Source organism: Pan paniscus, chromosome 12, assembly GCF_029289425.2.
Source record: "Pan paniscus chromosome 12, NHGRI_mPanPan1-v2.0_pri, whole genome shotgun sequence".
Classification (NCBI taxonomy): Eukaryota; Metazoa; Chordata; class Mammalia; order Primates; family Hominidae; genus Pan; species Pan paniscus.
Window position 1 is genome coordinate 26,973,028 of NC_073261.2, and position 21,026 is coordinate 26,994,053.

General features: G+C 43.1%; 1 long non-coding RNA gene across 1 annotated transcript in view; it reads left to right on the top strand.

Annotated features, from left to right (window-relative positions):
- The first annotated feature begins 33 nt into the window (after nt 1-33).
- The window catches only part of LOC117978798 (uncharacterized), a 66,153-nt gene continuing 45,160 nt past the window's right edge, over nt 34-21,026 (top strand). The window contains exon 1 of the long non-coding RNA XR_008624305.2: nt 34-178. This is a non-coding gene — a long non-coding RNA (uncharacterized LOC117978798). The remainder of the gene's footprint in view (nt 179-21,026) is intronic.

A 21,026-nucleotide genomic window follows, 5' to 3' on the forward strand; every position in this document is an offset into this window, starting at 1 on the left:
GGGCGGGGCCCGGGAAGGGAGGGGAGGGGCGGGGCGAGGTCGGGCTGGTGGCGTTCAGGGTTAGGTCTGCCGAGGTCCCGCGGCAGGAGAGCCCGGGGTCCGCATGCGTCTGCGCAGCTGCGAGGTTAAGCCGCCCTTTGGCGGTCCCCAGGACAGTTCCTGGTGCTAGACGGTCCCAGTAAGTGCTGTTTACGTTATTATTTGGAAGAATGCACCTCAGATGTTAACTGTTTTCTCAATATAACATCCGTAAGTATTCGTCGTAAAAAGTATTGTAAATGCAGGCCGGGCGTGGTGACGCGTGCCTGTAATCCCAGCACTTTGAGAGTCCTAGGCGGGAGGGTCGCTTGAGCCCGGGAGTCCCAGGCTGCAGTGAGCTGTGATCACCACTGCACTGCAGCCCGGGCGCTGTCTCAGAAACATTTTTTTTTTAATATAGTAAATGCAAATATACCACGCATTTCTCATAACCACCGTTAATTTCTAGTCTTACACTCATTGCAGAAATGGAATCATACTGCACTATGAGCTTTTTTGCACATGGTTTTTTCTCTTAACACGATTTCGAGAACATGTCTTCAGTTAATATTCATTTACAAAATTGTTTGCTGTGCCGCGTTTTACTTAGATTGCCCTAGGGCGCCTATCCTGGGCACTTAGCTGTGCATTAGAAACTCACGGGGAGACGTTACAAATACCTGGTCCCACCCCCAGAGATGCTGATTGAGATATTAATAAACCCCACCTCTTCAGGTGAGCCTGAGGTGTAGTCTGGGCTGAGAACCACCAGGTGGCATTTCCCAGACTTGCCCGGTCCCTAAACCTACAGAAACGTACGCGTATTTCGCCAGTGATTACCACCAGCGATTCTAATTATCTAGTTAAGAGCCACCTCAATTCTTTTTTAAAACATATTTTTATTTTGTGTGTTTTTGGGGAGAAAGATATTTTATGTAAAAAAATTTTTTTTCATCTTTTTAAAACTTGTATTTCAGTAGTTTTGGGGGTACAGGTGGTTTTTGGTTACATGGATAAGTTTTTAGTGGTGATTTCTGAGACTTTGGTGCACCCGTCACCAGAGCAGTGTACGCTGTACCTGTCAGGCCTCTGAGCCCAAGCCTGCACATATACATCCACATGGCCTGAAGTAACTGAAGAATCACAAAAGAAGTGCAAATGGCTGGTTCCTGCCTTAACTGATGACATTACCTTGTGAAATCCTTTCTCCTGGCTCAGAAGCTCCCCCGCTGAGCACCTTATGACCCCCGCCCCGGCCTGCCAGAGAACAACCCCCTTTGACTGTAATTTTCCACTACCCACCCAAATCCTATAAGATGGCCCCACCCCTATCTCACTTCCCTGACTCTTTTCAGACTCAGCCCGCCTGCACCCAGGTGATTAAAAAGCTTTATTGCTCACACAGAGCCTGTTTGGTGGTCTCCACACGGACGCGCGTGACAGTACCCAAAATATAGTCTTTTATCCCTCAGCCCTGTCCCACGTATACCCCCTCCCACCCCAGAGTCCTCAAAGTCCATTATATCATTCTTATGTCTTTGCATCCTCATAACTTAGCTCCCACTTAGAAGTGTAATATTTGGTTTGCTACCTCAATTCTTAAGAAAAATTTAAGGAAGAGAAATTGCTGGGTCAACAGGTGTGATATCTACTGAATTTTAAAGGCTTCTTCAATTTACTGCTAAATTGCACTTCAGAAGGATCCTGCCAATTAACGTTCCTAACAGCAGCAGATATAATGTGGTAACTTGGGGAACTGATTCAAATTAGCTCAAAAGTACTCTCATAAATTTTTTATTATAGGGCCTGGCCACGGTGGCTTACGCCTGTAATCCCAGCACTTTAGGAGACCGAGGCAGGTGGATCACTTGAGGCCAGGAGTTTGAGACCAGCCTGGCCGTGGTGAAACCCCGTCTCTACTAAAAATATAAAAATTGGCCGAGCATGGTGGCTCATGCCTGTAATCCCAGCTACTTGGGAGGATGAGGCAGAAGAATGGCTTGAACCTGGGAGATGGAGGTTGCAGTGAGCGGAGATCTCACCACTGCACTCCAGCCTGGGCGACAGAGCGAGACTGTCTCAAAAAAAATTTTTTGTTATTATAATAAACTGTATTTTGTGCAAGCCATTTTACATTGGGTGGTCTATGGGTCTATTTGTTATTGTAATTTTCCTGCAGTTCTAATACTATTTAATAGTAGTAATTATACCAATTGCCAGTTATTAATGTAGTAATACTAATGCTGTGTGGGTTTTTTCCAAGATGTTTCAAAAATATTTGAACATTTTATTTCATCTTAAAAAAAAAAACATGGGAAGCCGAGGCGGGTGGATCATCGAGGTCGAGAGTTCAAGACCAGCCTAACCAACATGGAGAAAACCCGTCTGTACTAAAAATACAAAAAAAATTAGCCAGGTGTGGTGGTGGGCACCTGTAATCGCAGGTAATTGGGAGGCTGAGACAGGAGAATCATTTAAACCCTGGAGGCAGAGGTTGCAGTGAGCCGAGAATCGTGCTGCTGCACTCCAGCCTGGGTGATAGAGACTCTGTCTCAAAAAGAAAACCGGTTAGGACTAGGTGTGCCATCTGCATAGAGTGTGAATCTCTGGCAGCCCCCACCCCAGTCTTTTATTATGCAGGCAGGTAGCTATTCTTGTGACTGATCTCTTTCCTACTGTGTACCTGCTAACAAAAAAGGGAAGGTGGAGCCCCCATGGTGGACATGCATGGCCCCAGGTTGCTCTGTCTGTGTGGCTGCTGGCATCACCCTGTGCAAGCTTCCAGCTTCCTTATTTATGTCTGCAGCTCTATCTTTCAGGCTGCTCTTTGTTAGAAAATAAGTGATTTCTTGGGCTGCTTTTTGCTTCTTTTCTCTTTTCCCTTCATGACCATTACCACGTAGGATATAAGCCTCTGGCTTGCCTCCTGTAGCCCCTCATTTCCTTCGCCATATTTGGCAACCAGACCAGCATCCAGGACAACATAAACTATGCCGTTGGTTGTTAGAAGGCTTGGGACATTTGTCTCTTTGCCAGCCTTAGCTTAACCCAGGAGACAAAGATTATTTATTATCTCTCCTGCATAGGATCTGCAATCAGAACTATTGAACTTCTCCATCTGGACCACCACTCACACCTATAGGAAAAGGGTAATATAATAGATCATTGCCTAAATAACAGGGAATCCTATTCATATGATGGAAAATGGGGACAGAAGGCTTTGGTACCTAAAACATTATTCCTACCTTGGCCTAAAAACTCACTGACACCTACCTTAACGCTATTATGTTTATTTGCTGTTTTTAGAGAATTTATTAGGACAATTTCAAGCTCAAAATATGCTAACTGGTGCCTTGTTAGCCACACAGAATTGTACCTAAAAACTTTCTAGACCAACTCACTATAAAATTAAACTTTCTTTAGGTGTCCACGTCGCCCCTAAGTCATGCCAGAAGCAGCCCTGATCAACATAACCCCTACCCCAATAATCCCCAGTAAAAACTTATGTTTTATCTTTTCTTATAACTTTATATTTTATAAGTAAAAAGACAGGAATGTCAGGCCTCTGAGCCGAAGCTCATCCATTATAACCCCTGTGACCTGCACGTCCAGTTGGCCTGCAGGAGCCAAGAAGTCTGGAGCAGCCAAAAAACCACAAAAGAAGTGAAACAGCCAGATCCTGCCTTAACTAATTAATCCACCTTATGGCATTCTACCATTATGACTTGCTCCTGCCCTGCCCCAACTAATCAATTGACCTCGTGACATTCTTCTTCTGGACAATGAGTTTTATGATCTCCCCACCATGCACCTTGTGACCCCCTCCTCTGCTGACGATAGATAACCACCTTTAACTGTAACTTTCCACTGCCTACCCAAGCCCTATAAAGCTGCCCCTTTCCTATCTCCTTTCGCTGACTCTCTTTTCGGACTCATCCCACTTGCACCCAAGTGAATAAACAGCCTTGTTGCTCACACAAAGCCTGTTTAGGTGGTTTATATGGACATACGTGACACTAAGCAATTCCAGAAGTGTGAGACCCCTAGGGTTAAATGTGGATGGGAGAAAACTTAAAGTTTCTTCCAAAAGTTGTATTTATTTTTCTGGTTTTCCTGAATACAATGGAAACTGCAACCTGACTCTTCACAGGCCCCAGGTCATCCCCTTGCATGAGTTCAATCACTGGATCTTGTTTCTCAAAATTAAATCACTGGATCTGGAGCAAAAAATATAGGCCCCTTAGCCTTTTTCCTTAAGTTATAACTGAAGCAAAGCTACTGCTATTAATTGTAATGATCACTCTTTTTTCCCCCCAACTGCTCTCCAAGCATCTACTGGTCCTGCCTTTCCACACTGCAGTCTACATTCTCGTTGCCCCACTTCTTCACTAACCCTCCCCATCACGTCCTTTTCTAAAGATCCAGGCCGGGAGTGGTGGCTCACGCCTGTAATCCCAGCACTTCGGGAGGCCGAGGCGGGTGGGTCACCTGAGGTCAGGAGTTTGAGACCAGCCTGGTCAACATGGTGAAACCCGAGCTCTACTAAAGAATACAAAAAATTAGCTGAGCATGGCAGGCACCTGTAATTTCAGCTACTCGGGAGGCTGAGGCAGGAGGATCACTTGAACCCAGGAGGTGAAGGTTACAGTGAGCCAAGATGGTGCCATTGCACTCCAGCCTGGGCAACAAGAGCGAAACTCCAACTCAAATAAATAAATACCAGCCTGGCCAACGTGGCAAAACCCCATCTCTACTAAAAATACAAAAATTAGCCGGGTGTGGTGGCACATTCCCGTAATCCCAGCTACTTGGGAGGCTGAGGGAGGAGAATTGCTTGAACTTGGGAGGCAGAGGTTGCAGTGAGTCAAGATCACACCACTGCATGCCAGCCTGGGTGACAGAGCAAGACTCTATCTCAAAAATAAAATAAAAAAATAAAAATCGAGTAAAGCCTTCTAAATAACATAACCTTTAGCTGGTAACAAATCACTTGGTTTGAAGGTGACTAACAATAGGAAAAGTTCAGACCTCAGGACTGAGCTCAATTTCAAAAGATTCTCCTAGGATACCCTGCTGTTAAAAAGGGACACAAAAATATTCCCTTAGCAGCGTAAATAAGATACTGTCAGCCTGGGCAACATAGTAAGACCCCCATCTCTACAAAAAATAAAAAAATTTAAAAACCACAAAATACTGTGCAAGCATCCCATTCTTTTTTTTTTTTTTTTTTTTTTTTGAGACAGAGTCTTGCTCTGTCACCCAGGCTGGAGTGCAGTGGCCAATCTTGGCCCACTGCAATCTCCACCTCCCGGGTTCACACCATTCTGCCTCAGCCTCCCGAGTAGCTGGGACTACAGGCACCCGCCACCAGGCCCGGCTAATTTTTTGTATTTTTTTAGTAGAGATGGGTTTTCACCATGTTGGCCAGGATGGTCTCGATCTCCTGACCTCGTGATCCACCCGCCTCGGCCTCCCGAAGTGCTGGGATTACAGGCGTGAGCCACCGTGCCCGGCCAAGCATCCCATTCTTATCTCATTCAAATCCTACCCATATTTTCTCACTGCAAAGCAGAGGCTTGACAACTTATAACTTCTCTTCAGTAACCCACAGAGATGCTGATTCAAATGTCAATTGAGATTAATTTTATGAAATTAATAAAAAGAATAAAGAGGAGAGTTTTCCACAAAACATGGGCTTTGCAGTCAGGTAGACCTAGGTTCAGATTCTAATTCTATCATTTATTAGCTATGTATCTTCAGGAAATTTGAATAAGCTCTCTGAGCCTTACTTTCCTCATTTCTAAAATGAGAATTAAAATCTACTTCATGGTCTGCAGGATTGGACAATCACTGAAAAAAATGAACAAAAAAAAACTCCCTCATGGAATCATCATAAAAATTAAGCAAGATACATAAGTAGAGTTGTACACATAGTAGGCATTCAGGGAATGTTATTTTCCATTTCCTCTTAGTCATTTTGTGGCAGGCCAGGTCTCGCTAATGCAGGCCTCCAAAACAACTGTTTCAGTACTGAGTGGTCAGTTAAAATTTTTTTTTTTTTTTTTGAGACGGAGTCTTGCTCTGTCACCAAGCTGGAGTGCAGTGGCACGATCTCGGCTCACGGCAACCTCCGCCTCCGGGGTTCAAGCAATTCTCCTGCCTCAGCATCCTGAGTAGCTAAGACTACAGGCACGCACCACCACACCCAGCTAATTTTTGTATTTTTAGTAGAGACCGGGTTTCACCATGTTGGCCAGGATGGTCTCAATCTCTTGACCTCGTGATCCACCCACCGTGGCCTCTCAAAGTGCTGGGATTACAGGTATGAGCCACTGCGCTGGACCTAAGTTAAATATTAAAAGCTAAAAAAGCCAGTGTCCTTGTACAAACGCTGGAATGTAACAGAAGCCCATCAAGAGTTTTGCCTAGGCCTGTCCTGGCTTTTAAAGCATGACAAAATAATGAAGGAATTCTTAACAGGACCCATTTAGGATTAAACGAATTTTTTTGGGGGGGTCTGAAGAAACTCCCCCAGTCCTCCACAAACAAGTTTATTGGGGGTCTGAAGGAACTCCCCAAACCTCCATGATTTAGCAGGAGGCAAGATAAGGGTAATCACCCCAGCACCTGGACGGATTTAGATTAAGTAAATTTACTCAGGCTCCAGAGGAAGGTCTTCAGGACTCAGACCTTAGTTATAGATTAAAAGAAGTTAATCACTTATGTCATTAGATGAATGCACACTTACATGTAGACTTATAGCTTACAAGGTATATAAGCTCTAGAAAACTTTGTAATTTTGAGTTGGTCTGGTGATAATTTCCAGGCCTTCACCCTGTAACTGGTTGCAGAAATAAAAACTGTCTTCCTACCCAGTTCATCTGCCTCTCATTATTGGGCCACAAGAAATAGCAGCCTGACCCTCAGTTTGGTCCAGGAACGACTTGAACAGGTTTAGCACTCTAAACCATGACGTATGTTTTTGTTTTTGTTTTTTTGAGACAGTCTTGCTTTGTCACCCAGGCTGGAGTGCAGGGGTACCATCTCAGCTCACTGCAACCTCCACTTTCCAGGTTCAAGCAATTCTCCTGACTCAGCCTCCCAAGTAGCTGGGATTACAGATGTGCACCACCACACCCAGCTAATTTTTGTATTTTTAGTAGAGATGGGTTTCACCATATTGGCCAGGCTGTTCTCCCTCAGGTGATCCACCTGCCTTGGCCTCCAAAAGTGCCAAGATTACAGACGTAAGCCTGTACGCCCAGCCTTAAACAGTTAAATACATATCAATCCTTTGTATTAAATATCTTAATGGTAAAATGTTAAAATATTAATGTGAATAACAGCTGGCATTAAATATTGAAATTCACGGAACTCCTTAATAGTTTTAATTAACATCTGTTTATTTAATTTGTGCCATGTGATAAAACAGCTTTTTATGAAACAGCTTTTTTTTTTTTTTTTTTTTTTTGAGATGGAGTCTCACTCTGTCACCTAGGCTAGAGTACAGTGGCGTCATCTCAGCTCACTGCAGCCTCCACGCCCAGGTTTAAGCATTTCTCCTGCCTCAGCCTCCTGAGTAGCTGAGACTATAGGTGTGCACCACCATGGATATTGCGGGATCTGGCCAGCAGCCCGCGATGCAGTGGGGCTCTCTCTTTGTTCCCAGGTGGATCGGCAGGTTGAGAAATAATAGACACACACAAGACAGTGAAAGCTGGGTCCCGGGGGGTCACCGCCTTCTGGTCCCGCAATGCCGCCAATGCACTGGATATACCAGCATTTATTTTTATTAAGTTTAGTGAGGGCGGGGGTAGGTTAGTGAGGGATTTAGAGTCGTTTGATTATGAGGTGAGATGGTCACATGGAGATGAAGTAGTTCTTTAACATAACATCTCTATGCAGAAGTACAGTATACAGAGATAAGAATTTACAACATAGTGTGTGCATCAGTAATTTCTAACAGAGCCTTAAAACAGAAACACAGTCTTTCCATAACCTATGATTAGCAAGATATTAATCAGCAGTAACAGTTGCAGTAAAAGCTGGTTACACACAATCCATAGAAACAGGACATGAAGCTAGACAACCGGTTAGACCAGAAATTCTCAGAAGGTAGCATGCCTTAACCCTACAGAGGCCTAGAAGAGCCGTGGCAAGATGAGGGCGTTTATAGCCCTACCTTATCCATATGGACAGGCGCCCCTCATGCATCCATTTATAGGCTCTCCACAAGGGTAGCATTCCATTCCCAGAGCTATGAACATCTGCTTTTCTGGGATAGGAATCTTGGTGATGTGAAGCCTCCCTGACTGCATGTCCGTTCATAGGCTCTCCGCAGGGGGAAGGACATCACGTGCTGTTGGCTCATTCTGGCAGTCCAACCTGGCATTGTCTTTACACAATTCTGCCTGCAATTTTGTATTTACAATAATCAGGAGCATTTCATCTTTTATTCTGTAGCAATAGTTTCAGGAGGTCTCCCTACATCTCCCCCTTTTCTCTGATTTAAATGAACCATAGCAATCATAGATTGGCACTGATCGCGATTGGATTGAAGAGTATTTTTTCCAATTTTACACATGAACAATAAATCAATAACACAAATTATACACAGAACAAAATTAATGATAGTGGATCCTCCCAAAGATTTTACCCATTGAATGGGGTTGAGATTAGATAACCCCTCAGAGATACCATCTAAAACTTCAGCACTAGGTAAAGCAGTTAAGTGTGCTTGAGAGGCCTCAAATGTCTGTTCTTTTAGCTTGCTTATATCTAAAGTTAATTTATCTTCACTTCCTTGTAAATGGCGTTTTACTGATTCCCAATTGTGAACAGACTCATTATATTAGAATGGAGTTATACAAAAATCAGAAGTATTCCAATCACATTGCATTTGTAATCGATGTTCTAAACTTATAATTCTATCTGCCATCCATATAACAGTTTGTCTTAGATCATTAATTTGATTGGCAAATTTTTGATCAATACCTGACTGGGAATTCCACATCTGAGTAGAATTTTTTTTTGCCATTTATCCACAAAATGAGCAGTTTGAATAGATTGATGTCATGCAACTCCAGCAGTAGCAGCAGTCACAGTAACAACAATCAAGCCCATTATTACTGCAATTAATGTAAAAATAAATCATTTACTCCTTTTAAGATTTTTCTGTAGAATATTATCAATAACATGGATAGAAGGTCAAGATTCCCAAGGCCTATGTAAGGCTACGGGGTGCCAAATAACTTCCCTGGCTCTATTAAAATACTATGATATTGATTAAAAGATGAGTCAATGCAAGTATACAAGTAACAACACATGTAATTATGTTGGTTTTTGAACTAATATGCATCTTTCCTACTAATAACATATATGGTGGTTTAACACAACTTTTAAGTGGTATAGTTTTATTGGACTCCATATAGATAGTGTATATATTTTGGGATGGTATTCTTTTTTGTGAAATGTGGGGTGGGGGGAATAGGTTGTATGAGAGGTGGTGGGGGGACATTAGTAATGGAGGGGTATAAGTCCTCATAATCTTTACTGTCCCATCTTTGAATTGACATTTTGATGATTGCCATAGTGATATTTTTGGCTGTGTGGAAATAGTAGTGTAAATTAATCTGTTGTCTTAGTTTTTGAGGTGATAAGGTGGATTTACTTATAACACTTTCTCCAGCCCAAACTCTCAAACCAGTCATAGCTATGGTTAATCTCCATAATTCTGAATGTTCAGGTCCTAAGTGGGGAACAACGAGCCTTGGCTTTGGAGGGGCAACCCCTGCCCCTTTCCACTTAAAAGGAAAAAAGGAGTTAAATCTACGATATAATAGGGGAGGGCTGTCACTACTTTTTTGATAAGTAATATCATAGAGAAAATGTTGATAATCTCTGTGACCTTGAGAGCAATCATTAGTAATATGACCTTTAGGAGCCCAGTCAACAATGGTGTAGTGAGAAGAATTAAATAACACAGTTCCTTCTGGACTAACACAATCCTTCCACATTAATTTGTCAGCATTTTAACACAAGTTGAGAGGACACGCAGGTCCTAAAGGCTTATATTGGGAAGTGTGAATATAATCAGCAATTCCTATTTTTATCTGCCTTAGAGGTTTTAATGAGAGCCCTGATACCAAGTGTCCTTAAGGAGGGACAGAGTGACCAGATGGTAGTGTGACTGCCCAAGTTTGAATATCTAATGAGAGACATCCATTAGTGGGTCCCAGGCACAAATGTGGATACCTAAAACCTAAAGTGATATTGAAAGGGATTCCTTCTGAAGGTTGGGCAGGACAACGATCATCTACAGAACCAGGCATCCAAATACTATCATTAACATAGACCTTAATAGGAGCATCCATCCATGTCATGGCTCGAATAAGAGGAGGAAAAGGAATACAGGCCCAATATGTATAGTTTTTAACAGTCTGTGGAGTGACAGAGGGTAGAAGGATCAGTGTCATCAGGAGGAGGCAGAGGTTGAGCCAGTCCTGGATCGCTGGAGACAAGTTGTTCAGGATGGCTGACTGGATTGTCTGTTGTAAAGGAGTTAGCATGATTATTTTATTTCTTTTTTTTTTTTTGATGGTTGGATGTGTTAGTTGTTTTTTGCTTGGTGATTTTTCAGCAAATTTCTCCGTCTCATTGTTGCACGCCTCTTCAGGACACAATTTCAGGTGTCTAGCAGGAATCCAAACAGGAGATTGATGTTCACCTGGGGAAACACAAGCATAGCCTCTTCCCCACGTTAAAATAGAACCTTTTGACCATATATTTGATTGAACATCTTTCCACCACACTTCCCTTCTTGGTTTACCATGGGACAGTTACCAGAGAAATGTTTTTCAGCAGCAGTAACAGAACTAGATTTAGGAATATTAAGAAAATTTAACGTGAACAATTCCAAGTTTAGTTGTATGTGAGGGGTAGACATCTCCTTATCCCCCTCTTTTTGTTTAAGTAATTGTAATTTTAAAGTTCTGTTACTTCTTTCTACAATAGCATGGCCTCGTGGGTTATAAGGAGTACCAGTAATATGTTTAATATGCCACTGATCAAGAAAATTTTTAAAAGCTTTACTGCAATTGGCTGGACCATTGTCTGTTTTGAGCTCACTAGGAATCCCATAACCACAAAACATGAAAACATATTTTTTTTTAACGTGAGAAGTGGCTTCTCCGTTTTGACAGGTAGCCCAGATGAAATTGGAAAAGGTTTCAACTGTGACATGCACATAAGCTAATTTTCCAAAAGAAGGAACATGAGTAACATCCATTTGCCAGATAGCATTAGGAGAAAGGCCTCGGGGATTAACTCCGGGAGATTGTGTGGGTAAGACAAGAAGCCGACATTGAGAACAGTGTTGTACAATTTGTTTAGCTTCTTTCCAACTGAGAGAATATTTGTGTTTAAGACCTGAGGCATTAGTATGAGTGAGTTGATGAAATTGTTCTGCACCTGTCATGGCTAGAGAAACTAGAGTATCAACTTTATGATTACCACTGGATAAAGGTTCAGGCAAATTAGTATGAGATCGAATGTGAGTGATGAAAAAAGGGTGCTTTTGGTTTCTGACAGTTTTTTGAAACAAAGAGAACACGGAAAACAGATTAGTGTCAGCAATATTTTTGATGGTAGCTGTTTCTATTGCCTTGGTGGCATGGACTACATAAGCTGAGTCAGAGACAATATTAAGAGGCTGATCAAAATCTTGTAATGCAGAGATAACAGCAAACAACTCGGCTTTTTGAGCAGAAGTGTATGGAGTAGGAATGACTTTATCTTTTGGCCCTACATACCCTGCCTTTCCATTACTGGATCCATCAGTAAAAATGGTAACAGCTGCCTCTAGTGGTGATGAACAAGTAAGTTTTGGTAGACTCCAGGAAGTATTTCATGGAAATCGAAAGAATTTTGACTTAGGCAAATGATAATCAATAGTGCCAATGAAGTCAGCCAGATTAGTCTGCCAGCAGAAGGATGTAGAAAAGGCATTTTTAACTTCATTTTTTGACAAAGGGACCACAATAATGTTTGGATCAAAGCCGGAAATTTTAGTGATATGTTGACGTCCTAACCCAATTAAAGTGGCCATTTGATCAAGATATATTGAAAGAGTTTTAGAGGCTGAATTAAGAAGAAATACCCATTCAACTAGAGAATCATTTTGTGCTATAAGTCCCGTAGGAGAGTGGATGGAAGGAAAAACTAAAAATTGTAAAGACAAATTTGGGTGAATACGAGAGACTTGTACCTCTCTCTTTGTTCTACAAAAGACAGCTCTTGTTTTGCTGGTTCAGATAGGGAGCGAGGACTCTTTAAATCTGTATCTCCCGATAAAGTAACAAATAGGTGAGATAATGCATAAGGAGGGACGCCTAGGGTTGGTCTGAGATAATTGGTGTCACCTGGTAATTTTTGAAAATCATTTAAGGTGTTTAAATTGTCAGTATGAAGTTGGACTTTTTGGGGCTTAATGGAGAGAGCTTCTAGCTGCATTCCTAAGTACAGAAAAGGAGTGGCTGGTTGAATTTTATCAGGAGCGATGTGGAGTCCTGCATTGGCAACAGCTAATTTTAAAGAGGTAAAACATTGAATTAATTCATCTTTAGTGGGAGCAGCAATCAGTATATCATCCGTATAATGAAGAATGTAATTATTTTTAAAAGTCTGTTGGATAGGTTGTAACACAGTACTGACAAACAACTGACAAATAGTAGGACTGTTAATTATTCCTTGAGGTAAAACTTTCCATTGATATCTAGCTGCAGAAGCTGAATTGTTAATGGAAGGTGTAGTGAAAGCAAATTTTTCACAGTCTGACTTGTCTAAAGGAATATGAAAAAAGCAGTCCTTAAGGTCAATGATAATTAAAGGCCATGCCTCAGGAATCACGGAGGGGGAGGGCATACTGGGTTGTAATGCCCCCATAGGTTTAATAACTGTATTAACAGCTCTTAAGTCTGTTACCATCCTCCATTTTCCTGACTTTTTTTGTACAACAAACACAGGTGAGTTCCATGGAGACAAGGAGGGCTCAATAGTGTTTGCTTGTAGTAAATCATTAACAATTTCAATTAAAGCCTCCAACTTGTGTTTGGAAAGCGGCCACTGCTCTACCCAAACAGGTGACTCACACATCCATTGTGCGTGGGCAGAGGAAGAGAAGGAGAGTGAGGGTGTTGGGATATGGACCAGGGGGAAGCAGGATTCCAAACCTCTGAAAGAAGGGGTCCCAGAGCGTCGAAAGAAACAGTATGCTTAGAAGAGGGGAGAGGTCTGAAAGGATGAGAGGAATGAGAAACGGGCCATTCAGATGAATGCCACACGTCCTCCTCTGGCCGAGGGGGCAACAGCTTGGTAGAAGAAGAGTTAACATATACAGGTTCCAAGATAGGAGGTGGAGGGAGGCGATCATCACCAGGTTCCTCCTCTTGGGGAGAAAACAAGGAGAGATCGAATTCCTCCTCATCATCAGAAGGAAGACTAGTAGGGGGGTCAGCTGCCCACGGTAAAGGGAGCAGCTCACCATCCATGTTAACTTGTGGCAGTTGAAGAGGATCACCAGACTGAAAAGGAAGTAAAGCAACATGAATAAGAACCTAGTCAGCCCAAACAGAAATAGGAAGTAAAACACCATCTCTCATGAATTGGTGGAGAGTGGTACCAACTCTATCCCAGTCTAACAGATCCATAGAACCTTCGTCAGGGAACCAAGGATAATATTTTTCAATAGTCTGAAATAAGAGAATAAGGTTATTGGAATCAGCCTTGATTCCACCCTGTTTAAGAAGAAGTTTAATAAAAGACAGATAAGCCTGGTGTTTAGACTGTGATTGTCCCGTAATAACCCTGGAATAATACCGGTCAAAAAACCCAAAAAGAGGGGAGAGTTGGAAAAAGTGTACCCAGAGACCTTACCATCGAGACTGAAGACTACTCGTCACAATCCCGCACTCGGAGTGCACTTAGTCGAGGAACAAAGAAGGCCACATTGGGCGCCAGATATTGCGGGGTCTGGCCAGCAGCCCACAATGCAATGGGGCTCTCTCTTTGTTCCCAGGTGGATCGGCAGGTTGAGAAATAATAGACACACACGAGATAGTGAAAGCTGGGTCCAGGGGGGTCACCGCCTTCTGGTCCCGCAATGCCACCAATGCACTGGATATACCAGCATTTATTATTAAGTTTAGTGAGCGCGGGGGTAGGTTAGTGAGGGATTTAGGGTTGTTTGATTATGAGGTGAGATGGTCACGTGGGGATGAAGTAATTCTTTAACATAACATCTGTATGTAGAAGTACAGTATACAGAGATAAGAATTTACAACATAGTGTGTGCATCAGTAATTTCTAACAGAGCCTTAAAACAGAAACACAGTCTTTCCATAACCTGTGATTAGCAAGATATTAATCAGCAGTAATAGTTGCAGTAAAAGCTGATTTCACACAATCCATAGAAACAGGACGTGAAGCTAGACAACTGGTTAGACCAGAAATTCTCAGAAGGTAGCATGCCTTAACCCTACAGAGGCCTAGAAGAGCCGTGGCAAGATGAGGGTATTTATAGCCCTATCTTATCCATATGAACAGGCTCCCCTTACGCATCCATTTATAGTCTCTCCACAAGGGTCGCATTCCATTCCCAGAGCTATGAACATCTGCTTTTGTGGAATAGGAATCTTGGTGATGTGAAACCTCCCTGACTGCATGTCCGTTTATAGGCTTTCTGCAGGGGGAAGCACATCACGTGCTGTTGGCTCATTCTGGCAGCCCAACCTGGCATTGTCTTTACACAATCCTGCCTGCAATTTTGTATTTACAATAATCAGGGGCATTTCATCTTTTATTCCGTAGCAATAGTTTCAGGGGGTCTCCTTCCACATGCCAAACTAATTTTTTGTATTTTTAGTAGTGACAGGGTTTCACCATGTTGGCCAGGCTGGTCTTGAACTCCTGATCTCAGGTGATCTGCTCACCTCAACCTCACAAAGTGCTGGGACTACAGGTGTGAGCCAGTGTGCCTGGCCTGAAACAGCTTTTTTATTATTGATTTCTTTGTGAGACAGGGTATCCCTCTGTCGCCCAAGCTGGAGTGCAGTAGTGTAATCATTACAGTGAGGCTCACTGTAGCCTCAATCTCCCAGGCTCAGGCAATACTCCCACCACAGCCTCCCAGATAGCTGAGACTGCAGGCACATACCACCATGCCTGACTAATTATATCTATATCTATATCTATATCTATATCTATATCTATATCTATACCTATACCTATATCTATATTTATATATTTGTATAGAGATGGGGTTTCACCATGTTGCCCAGGCTGGTCTCAAACTCCTAGGCTCAAGCAGTCTGCCCACCTTGGCCTCCTAAAGTGCTTGGATTATAGGCATGAGCCACCATGCCCGGGGGGGGCAGTCCTTATAAATATTTTTCTTCCCCTCCTTCTTCTCCTTCCTCCTTTCTCCTTCCTTCTTCCTTCTTCTTTTTCCTATTTCTACCTTTTTAAAATCTGAAACAGGGTCTTACTTGTCACCCCAGGCTGGAGTGCAGTGGCACAATCTTGGCTCACTGCAGCCTCGACCTCCCAAGCTCAAGCAATCCTCCCACCTCGGCCTCCTGAGTACCTGGGACTATAGATATGCACCACCACACTGGCTAATTTTTGTACTTTTGTGTCAAGACAGGGTTTCACCGTGTTACTGTTACTGGAAAGGGGTCCTCATCCAGACCTCTCAAGAGGTTTCTTGAGTCTCTTGCAAGAAAGAATTTGAGGCAAATTCATAAAGTGAAAGCAAGTTTATTAGGAAAGTAAAGGGATAAAGAATGGCTACTCCATAGGCAGAGCAGCCCTGAGGGCTGCTGGTGTACTATTTTTATGGTTATTTCTTGATTATATGCTAAACAAAGGGTGGATTATTCATGAGTTTTCCGGGAAAACAGGTGGACAATTCTTAGAAGTGAGGGTTCCTCCCCTTTTTAGACTATATAGGGTAACTTCCTGACGTTGCCATGGCATCTGTAAACTGTCATGGCACTGGTGAAAGTGTCTTTTAGCATGTTAATACATTATAATTAGCATATAATTGTGTCTGGAGTTGGTTCCTTCCAGTGGGTTCGTGGTCTCACTGACACCAAGAATGGAGCCATGGACCTTCACAGTGAGTGTTACAGCTCTTAAAAATTGCATGGACCCAAAGAGTGAGCAGCAGCAAGATTTATTATGAAGAGTGAAAGAACAAAGCTTCCACAGCATGGAAGGGAACCCGAGTAGGTTGCTGTTGCTGGCTGGGGTGGCCAGCTTTTATTCCCTTATTTGTCCCTGCCTGTGTCCTGCTGATTGGTCCATTTTACAGAGTGCTGATTGGTCCATTTTATAAACCTCTAGGTAGCCACAGAGCACTGATTGGTGCTTTTTACAATCCTAGCTACAGAGTGCTGATTGGTGCATTTTACAATCCTCTTATAAGACAGAAAAGTTCTCCAAGTCCCCACCCAACCCAGAAGTCCAGCTGGCTTCACCTGTCAATCCCCTCTCTAAACAGGACACCCCAACTCCTGTTGGGAATTGGGTGATGACCACTCTAGCTACTTCCTGCTGGATAGGGGCAAAGAAGGGGCCCTCCAGTAGTAGTGTCCTCCAGAGGGGAACTCTCTAGGCCAGCCAAAGGGTCAGTGGGTTGGTCCAGGGGTCCTCAGTAGAAGTTGTTAGTTGAGCTCGTTTAGGGTTCCATTGGTAAGACCATCTGTAGCTTGATGGCATTGATCCTGGAGGAAACAAATTTGACAAAGAGGTTAAAAACACAGGGCCCGAAGGCGAGTAATAGTAATATAGCTGTTACGGGACTTAGAAAGGGGAGAAGCCATGTTGCCCAACTCCAGAGGTTGGTATAAGAGTTTGAAAGGTGTCTGATTTCAGAAGCCTTTTCCTGTAAATTCCGGGCAGCATCTCGTACTATCCCTTACTGGTTAGTGTAAAAGCAACACTCTTCCCTTAAGAAGGTGCAAAGTCCTCCTTTCTCAGCAGTGAGGAGGTCTAGGCCTTGGCAGTTTTGGAGAGTCACTGCTGCCAAAGAGTCTACTTGGGATTGTAGAGTGAGGATAGATTTTGTTATTTCTTGTAAACTGTCTGAGAAATCCTTTGAGAGTGTCTGGTAGTAGGGTAATCAAATAGATAAACCTGCTCTTCTGGTTTCTGTAGCAGTAGCCATTCGTAACCCTATAAATAGGGGTATTAGTTGTATGGCCCTGTGCTGATGTAGTTGAGCTTTGAGGGGCATGGATAGGGTCTGATTTCCACAAGATTAGAAGTCAGGATAATACATGTTACACTGTTAACTTTTAGCAAACTTTACTTTTGTTGAAAACCTTGTAAGTTTGGGATTTCAATTATTCTTTGCTATTTGTAAGACCTCGTTCAGTACATATTTTCTTAGAATTGGTATAGATGGCTCCTTCATGATTCTGTAAATACTTTAAGGTTCAGCTGAGTGCAAACAGCTTGCACATTTGAGCACACCAATTATTAGGCAATTTTCCTAACTCTGCTTCTACAAGAATTTCCTTATCACTTACTGAATACCCATTGTATCTTTTTCCCTTAATCACCTGGGAGGAACCATCTATCCTCCCGTCCTGAAAGGAGTTCCTCCTAGATCTGGTCGGAGCTTTTTATGGTAATTAATTAAGATTTAGATCCCCTGTTAGGAAACCTGCTGGGTTAAGGATTTTTGATAGAAAAGCTGTAAGTCCAGCTGGCTTCACCTCTCATAATGAGCAGTGAGGACGATCAGAGGTCACTCTCATTCTCGGTTTTGCTGGGTTTTGGCCAGCTTCTTTACTACATGTTGTTTTATCAGCAAGGTCTTTGTGACCTGTATCTTGTACTGACCTCCTATTTCATCCTGTGGCTTAGAATGCCTTAACCTCCTGGGAATGGAGTCCAATAGGTGTCAGGTTCATTTTACCCAGGCTTTATTCAAGATGGGGTCACTCTGGTTTGAACGCCTCTGACGTTACCCAGGCTGGTTTCCAACTCCTGCGCCCAAGTGATCTTCTCGCCTAGGCCTCCCAAAGAGCCAGGATTACAGACATCAGACACTGCAACTGGCAAAGTCATGTGCTTTTTGAAAGCTGTTTAGGAGATAGATATTAATTTGATGGTTTAGAGATGCTATTCTCCCACTAAATGTGAGGAGAGAGGCCATTTCTCTTACTGTCTCCTGTCTCCAAAGAAAAGGAGGAAGTAAGAACTGAAAAATAACAGACTGATCGGGGCCGCTGGCCAGGCCTGTAGGCTAAAGATTAACCCCACCCTAATCACTTGTGCTATTTATAGATCACAGACAATGGTATGGAGAAATACTTGCCTTGCTTACCCCCACCTAGTCACGTACCCCATGCTTGCTCAATCTATCACGACCCTGTCATGTGGACCCCTTAGAGCTGTAAGCCCTTAAAAGGGCCAGGAACTCTTTCCTCGGGGAGCTTGGTTCTTGAGACGCAAGTCTGCCAACACTCCTGGCCAAATAAAGCCACTTCCTTCTTTAACCCGGTGTCTGAGGGGTTTTGTCAACGGCTTGTCCTGCTACAAATGAAGCCAGTAAAGCACAGAGAGCTTTGCTATAGAAAAGTGACCTCTGGATTGCTATGCCTTTTGAATTCTTATGTCTACCTTTTATAGTTTTTCTAGGTCTTTCATTCCTGTTAGGTTGTTGCAAACCTCACAGTTTGCTCTTCAAAGCTGAGAGGGCTGAGCATCTTACTTTTTAGGATATTGTTCAGACAAGAGTGATGAAGTCAGAAAAGACTCATGGTTGATAGAAACTTAATTTTGTGACACTCATTTGGCTGCTTGAGAAACTTTGCTGCTCATTCGTTGATCCCTTCCTGAGTTGCAGGTAGCTGAGGTTACTGGATATTTGGCTTTTGTACTGATATAGGAGTTAAGAATAAATCACTTAGGCAGATAGCAAGGGTATGGGAGTCCTCAGTGAGACTTTTTTGGAGTGCAGTGGCACAATGTCAGCTCACTGCAACCTCCGCCTCCCAGGTTCAAGTGATTCTCCTACCTCAGCCTCCAGAGTAGTTGGGATTACAGATGTGCACCACCATGCCCAGCTAATGTTTTATATTTTAGTAGAGACGGAGTTTCACCATGTTGGTCAGGCTGGTCTTGAACTCCCAACCTCAGGTGATCTGCCTGCCTCGGCCTCCCAAAGTGCTGGGATTACAGGCATGAGCCACCACACCCGGCCAAGCAGTCCTAAATCATTTTCTAACAAAGAGCAGCCTGCAAGCTGGGAGCTTGCACGGGTGAATGCCGGCAGGAACTAAGGACTAGACATTTTCTCTCTCTTTTTTTTTTTTTCTTTTTTGAGAAGGAGTGCAGTGGCATGATCCCGGCTCACTGCAACCTCCGCCTCCCGGGTTCAAGCAATTCTCCTGCCTCAGCCTCCCAAGTAGCTGGGACTACAGGCACGTGCAACCATGCCCAGCTAATTTTTTGTATTTTTAGTAGAGACAGGGTTTCACCATGTTGGCCAGGATGATCTCAATCTCTTGACCTCGTGATCTGCCTGCCTCGGCCTCCCAAAGTGCTGGGGTTACAGGCATGAACCACCGTGCTGGCTCAGGACTAGACATTTTCAAGATGGCAGCTCCATCTTCCATTCTCTTCCAGTCACATGTACTGTAAAGGGGCAGACAAGACACTGATCAACTGGAAAGCTCATTTGCATAAGAAGATTAGGGTGGGGCGACCAGCCTTCCCCACATACTATGTAAATGTCATACCTGATTGAACCAATCTATGAACCCTATGTAAATCAGACACTGCCTCATCAAACTGGACAATAAAACTCAGTGCATTCACTACCAGCAGATCTTTTCCACTCCGAGACCCCTTCCTCTACAGAGGAAGCTGTTTCTCTTTCTTTCTTCTACCTATTAAGCCTCCGCTCCTAAACTCGGTGTGGTGTTTGTGTCCTAAATTTTCCTGGCACGTGAAAACGAACCCCAGGGTATATATCCCAAACAACGCAACCACTTCAGTACCTAAGCTATAATCTTGCCTGATGTTTGCTTCGTTGTTCTGCTTTCACCGTTTTGTAGAAATTCTCATGCTTTTCTTCTAACATTCTCTTTCCTGACCGTTACTAACAAGGGATTCCCCTTTCAAAGATAGCTTGATATTTAAGCAATAACTTTGGTATGAGGCAAGGAAATGTTTCATTGTCCCTTCAATTGGCTGCAAGGATCCTGGGAAGCTCAAAATGAAAGTAAAAAAGACAATTGAACCTCGAGTCTCACTCATACCTGATTTAGATGATATTTAGGTGAGACTTTGAACTTGAAATTGATGCTGGAATAGGTTAAGATTTTTGGGGCATTGGGATGGGGGTAAATGTATTTTCCATGTGAGAAGGACATTAATTTTGGGGATTCAGAGAATGGAGAGTCGTGGACTGAATTATGTCCCCCGCCAACATTTATAATTGGAACCCTCACCCCCTATACCACAGAATGTGACTGTTTTTGAAGATAAGGACTTCAACTTAAATACCCAAAGAGGTATTTCAGTTAAAATGAGGCCATTGGTGGAGGTGGGCCCTATTCTTATCTGACTGGTGTCCTTATAAGAAGAGCAGATTAGAACAGACAGAGAGACATCAGGGTCATGCATGCACAGAAGGAAGACCATGTGAGGACACAGTGAGAAGGCGGCCATCTGCAAGCCAAGGAGAGAGGCCTCAGGAGAAACCAACCCTACCAACACCTTGATCTTGGACTCCCAGCCTCCAGAACTGTGAGACAATACATTTCTCTTGCTTAAGCCAAAGAAAGAAAGAAAAAAGGAAGGAAGGAAAGAAAGGAGGAGGAGGAGGAAGCAACTAAACAGACAGCTCATATCCAAAAGTTACACACTCCACATGATGTTGGAGGCTGAGACTGAAGTGATGCTGCCACAAGCCAGGGAACACCTGGGTTACAAGA